Here is a 17713-nt window from a genome sequence, read left to right as displayed (position 1 = left end):
CAGCAGCCAATGGATCCATTTAAACTCATACTCCCATATATCAAGGGTCAAGACCCTTTCAAAAGGCAAATGTGTTTGGTTTAGGTGGGAGGAAATGGCCTGTCCCAAGATTTAGCTGGCACCCTCCATCGTAACTTAGGAATCATGGTTTGTTTTTCATGCTTTTCTGTAATATATTAGCAAGAGCTTAAACACTCCAAGGTCACTTTCAAAATACTTTATGTTATGCTCATATACTAGCTGCCGTATTACACTCTCAAGAGTTTGAACGTTGATTGAAAAGAGTTAGGTTTAGGACCAATACTCTGAATAATTGCAACAGAGGAAGGGGGCTCACATTTTCTGTACCTTGAGATATGACATTTTGTAAAAAAAATGTTTCGGTTCTTGCTGCAAGCTTTAATTTTGCTCCAGAAGGACATGTGGTTGTCTCGCTGTATGAATATATCCATGTTAAATAATCAAACTTTGTCTCTATCTTCACCCAAAAGGAAATCAAGGTGCAACCTGGTTAAATGATGCAAGAAAGGAGCTGCAGCCCAAGATAGGAAAATAGGTGGTAAGGGAACACCTAGCTACTTTAAATGAATCTTCAGGGCCTGATGAACTGCACCCAAGGGTACTAAAGAAGCTTGCAGATGTAATCTCAGAGCCCCTGTCTATAATCTTTCAGAATGATTGGAGAAAGCTGAGGACCCTTTGGACTGGAAGTGGGCAATTGTGGTCCCTGTCTTCATAAAGGGAGGAGAGAGAGAAGACCCAGGTAACTACCGACTGGTGAGCTTGAAATCAATACCAGGAAAGATCCTAGAACAGATAATTAAACAGTCGGTCTGTGAGCACTTAGAAAAGGATGCTGTGATTAGTAAGACCCAGCATGGGTTTCTTAAAAATATGTCATGGCAGATGAATCTCATTTCTTTCTTTTTGATGGAGTTACAAGCTTGGTGGATCAGGGTGATGCTGTGAGCATAGTGTATCTTGGTTTCAGCAAGGCTTTTGACAAAGGCCCCCATGATGCTCTTTTGGAGAAGCTGGTAAAATGTGAACTAGATGAAGCAACTGTTAGGTGAATTTGTAGCTGGTTGACTGACCAAGCCCAAACAGTGGTCACTAATGGTTCCTCACCCTCCTGGGAAAAAGTGACAAGTGGAGTGCCATGGGGTTGTTGGTCAATGTCTTTATAAATGATTTGAATGAAGGAATTAAGGGAATGCTCATCAAATTTGCAGATGACACCAAACTGGGAGGGGTAGCTAATGCTGCAGAAGACAGAATCAGAATTCAAAATGACCTTAACAGATTGGAGAACTGGGTCCAAGTTAACAAAATGAATTTCAATAGGGACAAATGTAAGGTTCTCCACTTAGGCAGGAAGAACCAGATGCCCAAAAATAAAATAGGGGGACATCTGGCTTACTAGCAGTACATGTGAAAAGGATTTAGGGGTATCGGTGGACTACAAGCTTAACACGAGTCAAGAGTGTGATGCCAGGAAAGGGGTCAGGAAAGGCTTATTACTTGCACCTCTCAACAAAAATTGCTAACTTCAATTCTCTAAAACAGATGTCTTTGTCTGAAATAGCTTCCTATTTGTATGCCGTGCTTGTGGGTTGATTGGCCAAAGCACTGTCAGTCATTGGGGTTGCTTGGAACTGATGTTCATCATAGGGCAACCTGTAACCTTGGTCAACCTTGCCAAACATAAAGTGGCAGGTGGGCTGGTTGATTTCAGGAGCCATACCCAATGCCTACGCCCAAGCCTGCTGATATCCGACATCTGTAATCAATAAAATTGTGGCCTATTTAATCCCATACTGTTGTAGTGTGTTTTATTGCTGTGAGTGTTGTATTTAGCCACCCTGGCTCCACCACACCTGGGCCCACAAATGTTATGGTGAAGCAAGAGGGATGAAATGGAGGCAGAAATAGAAAGATAAGACAAAACAAAATGTTTCTGTTTTCAGTAATAAACATCTAGGTAGAAACATCTGTTAAAACAAATAACAATTTTACCACCATTGGATTAAGCAGATAAAAATAATTTAAAAGCAGTGTATGGAATGTTAGGAGAGGGGTGGTGCCACTGGTGGGGGACATGTGCTTCTTCTGGGGTAGTTTGTCCACCTCTGCACTCAGCTCTCACCTGTGGCTCCCAGAAGCTGTCAATATGTGACAGGGGCTACACCCTGGAAAACAGCTTCCACAAGCTGGCTAAACCAGGTGAGGGAAGCCGATGGGTCTCAAACCCTCAGTGAGTTAGGGACTTCCCCTATATGCAAAGATAGGCTGTGGTGGGTTGAGCAGATGAGACCAGTGGTGGATCCAACAATCAAGAAGACGGTTTCTGCCCATGCTATATAGAGGGGAGTGAGGGGCACCTGGGAAGGTAGCCTTTCTAGGAGAAGGAAACTTCTGATCCTAAACCTCCACTTCCTTGCAGAACATCTTTCAGAGAAGAAAACGCTAAGGAGTAAACCCTATACAAATCTGGAGTGAAGTCCCTAAGACTGCTAAGTTACCATAAAGGAAATCTGACAGGTCTTTTTGGGGTGGGTGGTGGTGGATTGCAGTTATTGATGGTGAAATGAAATGAAGCTCAGAAATTATGTATTTAGAGCTTTAAGTATAATAATCCAACCAAAGGAATTTGGTGGTCTAAGTAATGTCTAAAATCCAAGCATCCATCATGCCACAAAATGTGTATGCAGTTAAAGGTAAAGGTAAAGGTACCCCTGCCCGTACGGGCCAGTCTTGACAGACTCTGGGGTTGTGCGCCCATCTCACTTAAGAGGCCAGGGGCCAGCGCTGTCCGGAGACACTTCTGGGTCACGTGGCCAGCGTGACAAAGCTGCATCTGGCGAGCCAGAGCCGCACACGGAAACGCCGTTTACCTTCCCGCTGGTAAGCGGTCCCTATTTATCTACTTGCACCCGGAGGTGCTTTCGAACTGCTAGGTTGGCAGGCGCTGGGACCGAGCAGCAGGAGCGCACCCCGCCGCAGGGATTCGAACCGCCGACCTTTCGATCGGCAAGTCCTAGGCGCTGAGGCTTTAACCCACAGCGCCACCTGCGTCCCATATGTGTATGCAGTTAGGCATACAGACTTAGAATTAAGTCTGTCTGTGTATGCAGTTAGGCAGACTTAATTCTAAGGAAATCAAAATCCTTCTTCCACCATGCTCAGATGTGAAATAGTGAAAACGTATTGGGAGTAATAACAAAAGGAGAGAAAGCTGGATTGTGTATACAGTGGTATCTCAGGTTACAGACGCTTCAGGTTACAGACTCCACTAACCCAGAATGCTACCTCGGGTTAAGAACTTTGCTTCAGGATGAGAACAGAAATTGTGCTCCAGTGGCACGGCGGCAGTGGGAGGCCCCATTAGCTAAAGTGGTGCTTCAGGTTAAGAACAATTTCAGGTTAAGAACAGACCTTCAGAATGAATTAAGTTCTTAACCCGAGGGACCACTGTATTAAGAAGCTGCAGTGAATTGGAAGAATGGAAATGAACTGATGCCTACAAATTTATGGCATCCTTCACGTAGTTGTTTATAGACTCTGTTTTTTTCATTAAAGCAGAACAAAAATAAGTAATCCAAGCTACTGTTGTAAATTCAGATATAAGTCACTGAGTCAACGAAATAAAGAAATAGTCATTGATTGCATGATGTAAAAGCATTTGAAAATATACCAAGCCTAAATGTGGACTTTGCTCATTATTCTAGGTAGAAGACAATTCCTTTTTCAATGTTGTTATTAACAGACCTTCCCACCCATCTATCTCACTGATTTAAAAAGGCCATGAAGAAATAACTTGGTAGTGTTGGTTTGTTTTTAAACAATTTGCAGGGATGGAGCTTCCTGGATTCCCATGGCCTGGACAGAGCATCATCTTGCATCAAGTTTATCCAACAAATTATCCAACAAAATTCAGATTGTAATGTGCTGCATATAAGGAAAGAAGGAAAAATGTATAGGGCATTTAATATTTGTTACTGTTACTCTAAAATACACTGAGTGTGTTTCTGTGGTGAAAGGGAAAGTTAGCAGGGTGAGTGGAAGAAGAGTATTAGACATCTGTCTTCTATTACAAGCCTTCAGGACAATGCAGCCTGAAGTCTCACAGTTCCCAAAGTTTGCTCTTGCACCTCATTATACGTCCAATAAAAGATAGGCAATACAGCACTCTACACAAAGGCTTATTACTGTTTCTGCAACCAGAAAGGATGGAAATGTCTGTCTGCCTGTATCTTTGTCAACCGTGTTTGGTCATTCGGCTGCCTTCCTTTGGTGTACTTCTTCTAGGGTGGACTTTAATTGTGACATGTCATTTGGTTAACCTTGAATCCTTGGCTAATTGGTCTTTCATCATGACTTTTCAATATTAATATTTAAACACATTTTAGAAATTGTTGCCATAACCATCACAATATTTGGCAAAGGACCAGAGTGAATGTGGAAAAATGCCAGCAGGAGGGAAAACTTTACAGAAAGGGCACATTGGCTGAAAACAGGATTGATAAGCTACTCACAGTCATGCTGTTCACAAGGGAATATTTTAATACCTGTTTCATCTCAATGGATGAATTTCTGAACATTTTTAATTGGTTAACATAAATAAATTTCAGTATGTTGTTGCTGCAGCTTGGCCCAATAATTGCATCTCAGGTTTCAGAGAACTGGAAAATCTGACAGCGAATTAGATGGTGAGCCACACATTAGTGTGAGAGGTGCTAATCAGATCAGCTTGCATTGGAATTTACAGGCCAGGAATCTGCCCTGCTGCTCTCCAAAGAGCCACTGGAGCTCTTTGATGCTCTGTAGGTGGTTTCCTAGTCCACCACACTCTTTCTGCTTTTATTTTTCCACTTTTATTTTTTCTACTTTTTAAGAAAAACCCTCAACAGGTTTCTCAGCTGCAGTTGAAACACTCATATAGCATAAAATCACTTAACACATAAACAACAATAATAAAATCCATAGCAGTAGGAAACAATAAAACGTAATATCCCATATTGTGAAACCAGTGAATTCAAAACTTTATACAGAAGATAGAAACCTGGCAGGGAAATGAAGATTGTTGGCACTGCCTTTTTTAAAAAAAGGACACAGTAAAGTCTAAAGATATGTACAGTATTTCTATTACAGCTCATCTTGCTTCCCCACTTCAGATTGAAGTTCTCTTCCCCACCCACCCCCAAAAGCTACCACATTTCTGTCATCTCTTGGATGGCTGTTACATACTCGAGTAACCTTCTGACAGGCACTCCCTCTGCGCCACGGTTTAGCCTGTCACAAAAATCACTGAGGACAGGTAAAAACTACCTTCCTCCCAAAACAGACAGGGTTGTCTCCTTCAGGTTTCTGTCATGGAAAGTCCCAGAGACATGTTTTAGGAATCTCTCTCTGGAGGTGCAGCCCTAAGACTGCTGCTTCTAAGAATCTATTCTGGGGGCTTAGAAATATTTTGAGGGAGCAATCCTGTGCACAAGATGCTGGCATTAAGCAAGCAAGTGCAAATTAAGCCAGCAGAGTTACGCCAGATCCAAACCGTGTTCAGCAGTGGGGCGGCTGCTGTTCTGCCAAAGCCTAGCAGAAAGAAAGCATGCCTTTAAAATATTATTATTGTATGCCAGGTTAGGTAACCAAGAGGATCTAGCTTAAGTTCCCCCAGAGCACCCCCAGAATGCCCCTTTGGGGGGATTTGGATCAGCCTCATCTCAGTCATCTTCAGCTCAACTCAGCTAAGCTGGCTGAGCAAGTCTCCTCATCACACAGGTAAAGTAATTTTTGATACAGGGGCTTCACGTGGATGCCCAGTTTGTGCAATCTTTTTTAATGGAGAAGAATTGAACCACCACAATGCAAATTTTCACAAAAGTCATCTACTGCACACATTACTTAGCAAATGTTGTTGCTTCCAGATGTTGTGGACTACAGCTTCCATCATCCCTGACTTTGACCATGTTGGCTGAGGCTGATGCAAGCCAAGACACCTGGAGGGCACCATATTGTGCATCCCTACTTTAGAGACTCCCTGTCTGTGGAATGCTCTTCTGGCACCATCATTACATATCTTTAGGCACCAGGCAATTTTTTCCTTTATAACCAGGACTTTGTCCATAGCCTTCAGAAGTGGGTGGGGTGTTTATAATGTATTTCTTTCTCTTCTTCATTTTAATGTATCTCTGTTATAAGTTGCTTTGGATTCCCTGGGGCAAGATCAAGTGACTGACAAATTTAATTAATAAATAAAATAAATCCACTCCTGCACAAAGCAAATGGAAAGCTGCCTGAACAAGCCGTCTGAACCAGGCTCATGATTACATATATCTCATATACTTCTAAGGCAACACTAAACATATACCCTGGAGAATAAATAAATAATAAAAACATTGAGTTGATTAAATGAATGAGTTGATTCATCAGTCCCATTCTGTTTTTTCCAGCAATCTGCCTTCAGTTACTTACTATCCAACTAACTCATTGCAGTGTCACTGTAGGCTGTCCTCCCCCACTGCCACATAAAAATTGTACTTTCAGTTCAAGGCTTCTTATTTTGCTCCCAGCATTCATCACATTCAAAATGTTGTGGAGAGTTTTTCTTTTCCTGTTGCTGTTGGGGGTTTTGGTCACTGACATTCACAAGCTGTTCCAAGTAGTTCTACCAACTGTGCAGTGGGCGGCATTGTTCCCAAAATTCAGTAGAACTTACGGCTGCAATGTGCAATAAATCAGAGTCACCTGTCTTGAAATATGTAGAATAACAAACAGGAATATAGGCAAAGAATACATTTCCTCCCCTCTATTACCAACTTTCTTGTAAATCTTTCAGTGCAAATTCTTTCACAGCAGGTAGCTTATACGTGCCTTGCAAATCAAACAGTAATTCATTCTTAAAAGTTTGCTTTGATTGTTTAACAAAAGTGAGCATAAACACATTGTTCTAGATATTACTTACATAATCCTTTCAGCTATGCAAAAACCTGTTCATTTTAATGGTTTGGCTTGTCATACTTGTCAAGTGAAATCCATTATTGACACACAACACACAAAAATGATCTCTGTGGGGTGGTAGGTCTTTATTTACACCTCTTTCATTTCAAGTGAAGAATAGAATTATATACAGTATTCAGTTGTAGGAGGAAGCATATAGAATTAAATGTAGTTTCTGAAGTCAGCCAAGAACAGTAGGCTTTCATTTGGCATGCTTTGCTTCTACACTAGGCACTGACAGCTAAAATAACTAAGTCTGTTTCCAAATTCTGTTATGAAGGGGCAGAAGGAGAACTCTACTTTATGTCAGGGATGCTTTAGCTGAGATTTCTGCATTGCAGGGGGTTGGGCTAGTTGATTCTTCCACCTCTAAGTTGGATAGGCTTTAGACAAGCCTCACCAGACGCTTAAGGTAACTGTAATCTGTTTTAGTATTTTAGTATTTTAGTATTTTTAGTTTTAGTAGTAGTAGTAGTAGTTTTAGTATTTAGTATTTTTAGCATTTTAACAGCTGTGTATTTTAAAGTATGGTTGTGTGTTTTTTCTCAATTTTACTGGTTTATCTTTTGTAATTCACGTTGAGGTTTTTTACAATCAAGTGGTCTATAAATTTTTTGAAACAAAAAAGTAATAGTTGCCACCACTTTGAGCCAGTTTAGACTGTGCCAGTCCAGCCCATTGTGTGAACTGACATGCCCACTCTCTTTTACTGATGACTCTCCTATATGAAGCATTTGATGAGCCACATATTGGAGTATCTCACCCCCAGAATCACTATATCATGCTCTAGATTTTCAGACTACAATCCCAGTTCAAATGACTCTATCTGTTTTCATAAATTGCCTCTTTGTTTTATAAATTATCTCAGAAAGATCCCAATTATATTTCACAGACTGAAGAATAGCCAGAAGACACCAAAGCATATAAACTCAATACAGTTTTGTTTAAGCAATGCTGGAGGTGATAAACTCCCTCCCAAACCTTGGCTAAGATCCATCGGCATTCCTCATGTGCACACAGGCTTCCCCCCCTCCCCAATTCCAATGGCAACCCCAAAAAAACCTATCTTGAAAGACCAATACACTACCCCATCAAGGAGAAAGGTATTGTCATTGCAACATATAATTCCACACACCTTACAGGGCTCTCTGGAACTTAGTCCTGAAACTATCCTTGTTAATGATCCATCTGAGTCACTCAGAGCTTTCCAGAAAGAAAATTTACTAGGAGCTAATCAAATAATCAAACAAACCAGGCCTCTTTACATAAGGAACTGCTGATATATGACTAGTATGCATAATTAAAAAAACTAGAGAAGAGGAGCATATTTTGTCCTCCAATATTCAGAGAGAGGAAAAAACAGCTGTTAGTCAAAAATATAAGGAGCTTTTAAATTTTAGGGTTTCACTATGCAACAAAAGCATAATACTTGCTTGCACTATGCAACAAAAGATTAATAGGTAGGAAACATCAGGTATTGCTTGCAGAAGAATATGCAAGCAATTGCCCAGGTCAGGTCGAGAAATAATTCTACATTTGCTTCTTAAGATCAGATATCTTATCAAAAAAGAATGATCCAAATTTCAGACAGGGCTCGAGTAAATCAGACCTTCAAAGTATGCACAGATGATCGAAACAAAGTAGTTGGTACCTTCAAGTTCCAACTAACAAACAACTAACCATGTGCAAATATCAAATAACTAGGCCTCAGCCAGAATTCCCACCAGGAGCTTGTGGGGGACACATGATTGGCAGGGAGGGGTTTTCCAGGCCAGCGCATTCCTCAAGTGGGCCTTACACCATCCTGGGAAGTGGATCAAAGGCTGCCTGCACATTGGCCAATCACAGCCATGCCTTCCTTTGGCTCCACCCCAGGGGCAGATTGGGCTGGGCCTGTGGGCGTCACACAGGGATTTAAATCCAGTTGACCTCCACCTGGTTCATTTTCCATTTCCTCCCTTTGTGCTTGGCTTTAAGCTGTGCTTGGCATTGCTATGGACTATTTGCTATGGCAGTAATTTGCCCCTTGGACTAACTGGCTCTGCCCTTTTGTTTTGCCTACTTCATAGCAACTGTCACAACTTTGGCAATGAGGCATTGGGTAAGCCTTAGTCTTTGCTGGAGGTGAGGTGGTAGCCTCTGCCTGCTCTTCCAGTCTTCAGGAGTATCCTGTTAAAGACATCCAGAAAGAGTCACACACAAGGAAGCTACTAAAGCCATTCCCTGTGCATCATGAGAAAGGCCAGGGACTGAGAGGAGCCGTGACTTGCATGAGCATGTTGGGGGAATGACCCGCACCTTGAACATCCATCTACTCATCCTGCACAAAGCAAGCCTCCTTCTGTTAGCAGGATTTCCTTCCTAAGCAAGAGGATATAGAACGGCAGACAAAGGCTTGCACTGGAGTAAGTCCCATTAAACAAAGAGGGACTTACTTCTGAGTAGACATGCACAGGACTGCACTGTCATTAATAACATGAGTTTTACAGCAATGGTTATCATTCGTTCCTTTATATACCGCTTAATACCAAAAGAGGCTTCTTAGTGGTCTAAAAAGTTTTTTTTTAAGTTACACAAACAGTATAAACGTATATACACAAAATATAAACATCCATAATTACAAAAATTAAAATATAAGCATCCATAATTAAAACAGTGCAACAATGAAAACAGGAAACTCAGATCAAGGGAATGCCCGTGTTTCAAAGGCCAGAGAAATGGAATACAGTCGTACCTTGGGTTAAGAACTTAATTTGTTCTGGAGGTCTGTTCTTAACCTGAAACTGTTCTTAATCTGAAGCACCACTTTAGCTAATGGGGCCTCCTGCTGCTGCTGCGCCGCCACCGCATGATTTCTGTTCTTATCCTGAAGCAAAGTTCTTAACTTGAGGTAATATTTCTGGGTTAGCCGAGTCTGTAACCTGAAGCGTATGTAACCCGAGGTACCACTGTACAGATAACGCTTTTCATAGCAAGGAGTGCATTCCACAACCTCGGTTCAACCAATGAAAAAGCCTGCATGCCATGTTACACTTCCATGGAGGGTGTGTGGCCATTTGGTGTCCTTCCTGAACTGCTTCAGAACTTTGGGAGAAAAGATCAACAGTTCATGAATTACAAACTGTACAAATTCTGAATAGGAAAATGATAATGATGGAATTCAGCACCATTACTGCTCAATGAGGCTTAAGATAATCACAACTACCTTGTTCCATTGGTTTCAGTGACTAACTTCAACAGGACTGAGGTCAAAGGATTTTTGTAAGGGATAGATGACTGAAAACCAATTATGGCATGAATGAAGATGTCTTGGTTTGTTTCATCCAGTTAGATGAGATACTAGGACACAAGAGAAAAAGCTCTTGCATTCTTCCTAGAGCCAGCACCCACGTTGCTTGATGTCACCATTTCCTCCCTTCTGGTTCCCAATTTAGATCTTCAGACCCCCACCCCCACTTCTCAATGTATTATTAACTAAATTTGTATACCACCCGTTGTGCAAGGATCACAGGACAGTTTACAATATAAAGACACAAAAATACATAGTATAGGAGAAATGAAAACAATAATGTCCCCCACCCCAGTTTAAAAGGCCATATGCAGTTGAGCAAAGGGCTTCACACACACACACACACACACACACACACACACACAAACTTTATGTAGCGCTTCACTCCCTCCTTCTTCCCTGATGGGAGATGCCTTTTGTGGTTTGCCTCAGGTGCCAAACAGGGTCATCTTAAGCATATCTGGTACCGTGGTGCAAAGCGCCCTCTGGCATGTCCCCCCTCATTTGCCACGGCAGACAGAGGCTCCAGGTTCAGCGCTGCTTCAGCGCAGCATGGTAGAGGCGGGCAAGGGCAGCGAGCTGATGATGGGAGGTGCCGCATCCAGTCTCCGCCTCTTCCCTGGCGCCCTCCAGAACTTGGCACCCCGGCGCCCTGCACCACTAGCCTCTATGGGTAATATGCCCCTGGTGCCAAAATTTCTTGGGCTAGCTCTGCTGGCCAGTCACCCAAATGATAGAATAAAAAGTCTCCTATGGAACATACATCACAGTGTAAAAAAAACAATGGGTGGAATTCGACATTGTGCTTTCCCATTCTGTCTGCACTGCAGCTTGCCAGATGAAACTGTCCCCCTGTGCACTGCTCTGAAGGTTTTCCCAAACATGCCCCTCCTACCAGGGCAGGGCCAATATGGAGGAGAAGCCCATTGCCCAAGCAGAAGTCCTCATCCAGGGCTTCCATTGGCAGGGCTGGTTAGGTGAATCCTGCCCATAGTTTACATAAAAGTGTGGTATGTGCATGCGTGTCAGGAATCTAGGACTGGCAATGGATTCCTGCTGCATGTGCATGCTCTGATGAGGGTAGAGATTTGAATTGAGAATCATGTGTAATTTGTGTGTCCAGGTGCAGACCCCCTTCCCCTGGACTTCAGACCACACATTAATGAAAACACATGACACATAATTGGGATTAAAATGCCCACAACTTTTATTAATTTAAGATGTAGGAAACCTTGGTTTGGCCAGGCCCTCCAGATGTTTTGAGACTACAATTCCCATCATCCCTGACCACTGGTCCTGCTAGCTAGGGATCATGGGAGTTGTTGGTCAAAAACATTTGGAGGGCTGAGGTTGAGGAAGCCTGGTTTAGGTATCAGGTGTGTATCCCTCTCAGCCTCCTGGTGGGGTCTGAGGCAAGGCAGGGTTAATCATGAATATTGGAACACTGCAAAACGTGCATTTACACAGCTGGCCCCCATTCCACGCTACTGAGGGGAGTTCTGTGGCCTACAACTGTACGCCTGTGGCCACAGAGTCCCCTCACTATCCCTTTAACAGGGACCCTGTTATCGCCACTGCAGGAGGGGTGCATCACCTTGCCACCCCATTTATTGGAAAGGATTTCACCCAAGGCCTAAAACCGCCAAAGTTGTGACAATTGCTACAGGGAGGGCAAAACCTGCAGAGCAGGGAAATTCCTTCCTGGCCCTGAAAGACAGCAACCATCAAAGCAAACAAATGGAGGGTTGGGTGGGTGATGCTCAGGGCCAAGTGCGCTGTTGCCATTGGCAGCAGGCCCTCAATATGCCTAAGGAACGGGCCGGAGGGAAGTCTGTGCCCGCCCAACCCCACCACTTGCTCTGCCCCCCAGCCCACCACAGATTGGCCAATTTAAAGCACCCTGGTCTGGCGGTAGCCCAGAGGCCCCCACCGCTATCCTGGGGATGGAGCCAAGACCCACCTCTCTGCCGTGGCTCTAAGAGGATGGAGGGGCCACAAACATCGCCCGCTGTCAGAAGTCGGTGAGCAGCCATTAATTCACCAAAGACTTCAAAATATAATAACATTGCCAATCGCAATCTCAAAAACATAAAGCAACATTTTCAAGTGTGTTCTTTTAATAACTTTGAAGTGAAGGAATATGTGCAACGTAACACAGAGTGTTCTCCAGGACTTCATACAGCAAAAATCTGAAGTACAGCTGCTTAGAACAAAATGAACAAATTATTTTTGAGATGATAGATATTCTTTTTCTGTGTTAATCACTTAAAGCCTAATATCATATCTTGCTGAACTCAAAGCGAATGCTTTATGTTTTCCTAAATTGGTTTTAGATTAGAATCACACTTACTAATTCACAAAACTGTGATTTTAAAGTCCTTTGTTAAGTGTGCAAATGAGAATGATTCAGGTATAGAAACTGTATAACTTTTAAGTCTATTATCCTTAGATATGGAAATAGAATGGAACGGGAATTCATTCATGTTTAGCGATTGAATATCATTAAAGAGAAACTGAATCTGTCTTGGTATTCGAGGCAAAATGATCATGTCCAGGCTGGAACCCTATGATAGTAGTTGGACAGAAAAATTATATACTGAGCGACATATATAATAATGGAGAGGTTAATGGAGAGGAATAATATATTAACTTCAACTCAAAAAGATAATACTTGGTAGCAAATATTACTGAACTAAGTTAATTAAGCAGGCTATGTTAGTTAAACCACCTTTCTATTCAGCTGCGTGAGTATGTGTATTCTTTGTAGTTTGATTTAACATAATCTCAAGATTTTATAAAGAAGCGAGTTAACATTTGAGGTCAGAAGATGCATGTGAACATGAATGATATTTTAAGTAAATTCTATCCATTCCAAATCAATGGGGCTGGAGCCAGAAAGCTGTCTAGAAACGGAATGCAATAATTGTCAATGAACCAAAGGGGGGGGGTGGCCTACCCTTCCCAATTTCACCACCACTAGTTTTCTCCATTGGGGGAGGCCGCCACTGATACTACATGTACCATGGGTGTTGTTATGTACTGAAGTTCTCACCCTGGGCCAGCAGGGGGATACTGTAGATAGAAGTTTTCACTCAGGTCCACATATGCAAATAAGGGATTGAAAGGGACATTCAGTGATTGGATAGTTACAGAAAGTGTTACAGTTGCGTTGTAGTGGAGCTCTCTATAAGCAGGCTCGCTGAACCTTTCAGTTCAGTTCTGTTCTGGCCTGTGAATAAACAAGAGCTGTTTGAAGAATCGCTGTGTCGTCTGATATGTTCACCCACAACTTAACAGGTGTAGCCAGGATTTTTGTTAGAGGGCCAGAACCGTTGTGGTTGGTCAGTTAGTTAAGTATTTCTATTGTTTTATTTGCTGGAGGCAGCTGCCCCCCTTGGCTATGCCCATGACATGTACACAGGCATTAAATTTTATAATTGCTAGGTCTCTTTCCCCGATTTTCAGTCGTAACCAGAAAGTGGAGGCAGCCATTGATAGCTGGACAGTGCTGGTGAAAAGATGATGGGCAGCAAGAAGGAGCCATTTGCCTGGCTGGTTCATTCGCTTGCACCCAGCCTCCATTGTGGTAGTGGTGGCAGCTGAGCAGCAACACAATGAAAGGAGCCCAAGAATCTGGTGTGCTGTATGTGGTGAAAGCACAGTAGATTGCAGGTGGGAATTTTAAGCAGCAAGCCCAGGCTTGGGGTAGAAGCTGGTAATTTATCTGACATGGGCACATTCCACATTTTATTCTATTGATCTTGCAATAATTTCAGTACTGCTTTTCATGACACATTTCCAAGTGCCAGGGTAAAGCGTCAGTTGCATTTCAGTCTTCATAACATGGTTGTTACTAATACTTTGCTAAAATACTTTGGTTGATAGATGCCCTCACAAGTTCAGCTATATTTCAAAAGGCTTTTGGAACCTTTGGATGTACAGTGATAGCCATCTAGAAAAATTACAGTACTGAACACCTACATGTGAATTATTCTGGCCTTCGTCCCGGTGTCCCGGGTGCCAGAAGTGGGTTAGTCATGATGGCCACATGATCTGGAAGAGCTGCCTGTGAACAAATGCTGGATCCCTCGGCCTGAAAGCGGAGATGAGCGTCGCAACCCCATAGTAGAATTAGACTGTGCAAATACTCACCTGTTCAGGAATATACATGTAGCAACCAAACTCCTCAGTTACACAAACTCTTTTTATCCCTATCTTATTGAACATTGATTTCCGTAAGTGTTCTCCGAGTATAACTTAGCGAGATATCATTCAGCGTGCAACCTTTAACATAAAGCTCAGTTTACTGGCTTCAATTTGTATCAGTAGAACTTGGCAGGGTAAGGCGGACTGTTTACCTGCCTTCCCAACATTGCCAGTTACTGAAAGGCAGACAGGGAGGAACAAGCTATCAGGGAGGACATTGTGGTGTGGCTGCAGAGGTGGAGCCAATCCAACACTCTTCCTGTTGCGCCTGCACTGCATCCATTGCCCACGGCCTTGCCCCTCCTTGCCCCTCCTTGTCTCGCTTTCAATAACCAGCAACTGCTACTGATTTGCATACTAAACATTATTGTTTGTTGACTCTAAATGTTATTAACATGAAAAAATGATGAGTCACATAATGTACTAACGCACTACCAGGGCAAGGGTGTGCTCAGGGAGAGTGGCTACAACACAAAGCCTTGGCGTGCTTTGTCTCACAGGGGCCACAGGTCACCCATGAGCTACAGGAGTGCAGGTGGTTGTTTTTCTTCTCACTGGCATCACAGGGCTTTAGAAATTGCCACAACACATTTCTTAATGTGTTTTCACAGGAAAAACAATGAGATCTACACTTACATAGCATCTCTCAGCACGGTAGCAGTCTAAATTGTTAGTCTTGCTTCCTTCTCCTCAGTCTAGAAACATTAGATGTCCTTTTAAATAATGTAATTTTAAAAAATTGCCAATGTTAAAAATTGGAAGACCAAGGTTTTATTTCCCAGAAGGCTAGTGATAGTTGTTGCTTAAGAGGTTGATATTTTTATTTCAGGATTTTAATAAACATCCATTTTAGTGATTGTGCATTCAACACCCACTCATGGGTAATAGGCACTTTTAGAGGAAAGTAATGGTTATACTCTATGTTTAAAAGCATCGTTGAGGATCTAAATTGTGCTGTTTTTCTACTTTTTTAAACATCAATAAAACACACAGTTTAATAAAATGAAGGAAAAGTTGTTTAGTCGGCTACTTTGCTACAAAGCTTCACCTGTAGGAATTGTATTCAATTCATTATTTTTGAATTTCTTAATACAAAGCATTTTATGTTTACGATTTGCAAATCACCGCGGGAAGAGAACATTTCACACCTGATGAAGAAAAAATAGGGACCTTTCAGAAATGAGCCAAAGGATTCTGTCTTGCTCTTCAGTCTTGCTGACATTTTGTAATTGTCTTGTGGCTTTCTGAGTGGCAGCAAACTGGAGAGAAAGAACTGTCTGTCAAAATGGTATAAAAAATTACTAGGAGTTCCTTTGTTAAGACCAATCTAAAATACTAGGTCTTCAGTCAACAAAAGACTGCAAATTACTGTGGGAAATAATATTTGCTTCGTGCCTCAAAAAAAGAAGACAAGATTGAACAGGAAGTTTGAATTAGTAACAGTTCAAAAATAAACACTTTTGAAAAGTGAATCATCAAACATTAGGAAGTATGCAGAAGGGATTCTTTTTTATCTCATTCATTATTCACAGAGAAATAGCAAAGAAAACCCTCTTTTAGATTAGTTTAACCCCTTATCTATCCAATTTGTTAGTCCTTTAAAAAGAGAGTAATCATAATTGAAAATTATCACAAAATGGCAGAAGGGTGTTAAGAGAACAGCTGGTATATTTAGGGATGAGAACCACATGTTGTAAACTTGGTTGTATCCTGTTTTTAATAGCAAAAATAGCATGGACTGTGCCTTTCCAGGGCATCCCCAAAAACCTTGTGTCATACCACAAGATATTAGATAGTCAGCCAAAGCATAAACATCCAAAAACCTACTCAAGGTATCAAATAAGGGCCAACTTCTAGGGGCCAAGATCACTTTGGGAAGTTCCTTTTTAACCAGGCCTTTGGTTGACCTGATCAACATCCTATACCCTTTTAAAATGCGACCCTTTTGGGGGTGAGTATTATTGGGTTACCTCTGGGTATAGGGTGGTATATAACTTCAATAAATAATAATATTAAAATAAAAAGTATCATGAGCCACTATTAAAAATTAAGCATAAATAGAACCTGCAGAAAGAAAGCTATCAGTGTGGGAGCTACGTAACTGAATTTCAAGCAAATATCTGCAGCTGTAGGGTGACCAGCCCTTGATGGGATAAGGGGAGGCAACATCTCCTGGCCCAAACCCCAGTCTCCCTCTGAAGGTGAGCTGAGTGGCCTTCCTGCTTCACCCCCCTCCAGGGCCCCCAAACTCCAAGTGGAGGAGGCAGGTTGCCCCATTTCCTGCTAAGTACCCTAAGGTGCTGCCCTCAGAAGATGCCCATGACCCCAATAGGTGCCTAAGGAGGTCACCATGCTCATTTATCTGTTTTCTTTCCCACACCTACCTGGGAAGGGAGAAAATCGTAATTTGGTTGCCCGTTGCCCCACTGCTAAGAAGAACCTTTCACAGCCCCCACCCTGCGGATGAAGCAAAAAATGTCATTGGCAGCTGCCAATACAAGATCAGGAGTGGAGGAGGAAACAGGAGCGGCACTCGTCATTCCTGTCAGGAGATCCAGGATTGGATGGTTCTGAGGCTGAAATCCAGGTAAGAATGTATTGGGTTGGCAGTAGTTTTTTTTTTAAGAAAAATAGGTGCCAGTACACAACATGCCCCTCCCCCGCTTGCCCACCCTTCCACTCTCTTGCTCCCCCCCCCCCTCGTACCTTGCCTCCTCGTCGGCTGCAGGCACAACCTCCCGGAGGTGTTTTGGCATGACCCTTATGATACCCAAGCGCTTTGGGGGTGGTTAGGGTCGCGCCAAAGTACCTCTGGGAGGCTGGGTTTGCAGCCATGGAAAGCAGCAGTGACAGAGGAGGAAGGGGCAAATGTGCAAGGGGAGGAGCAAGCAAGCAGGGGGGGGCAGGCAAGATGGGGGGGAGAGGTGGTGGTGTGCCATACCAATGCATACCAAGCGAAGAAAGCACTGTGGGATGGGCCTCTGAGGCACAGAAAGGAAAAAGTCATGTGCAACTACAATCCCCAAGACTGGCAAACAGTATCAGGTTCCTGGCTTGGCCACAATGCCAGCACCTGGTTATTAGATCATTATCTTCTGCCTTCCTGTTCTCTGGGTACCAGCTTAAGCTCTGGCAACCTCTGTGTGAAAGACTTATCTGACTGAAATTCGCTGATCTGGACCTTGTGCAGAGTATGAATCAACAAGCTCTCCACACAAA

The sequence above is a fragment of the Podarcis melisellensis genome (assembly GCF_964234715.1).
Source record: "Podarcis melisellensis genome assembly, chromosome: 4".
In the NCBI taxonomy this organism is placed as follows: Eukaryota; Metazoa; Chordata; class Lepidosauria; order Squamata; family Lacertidae; genus Podarcis; species Podarcis melisellensis.
Note: the sequence above shows the minus strand (reverse complement) of the source record.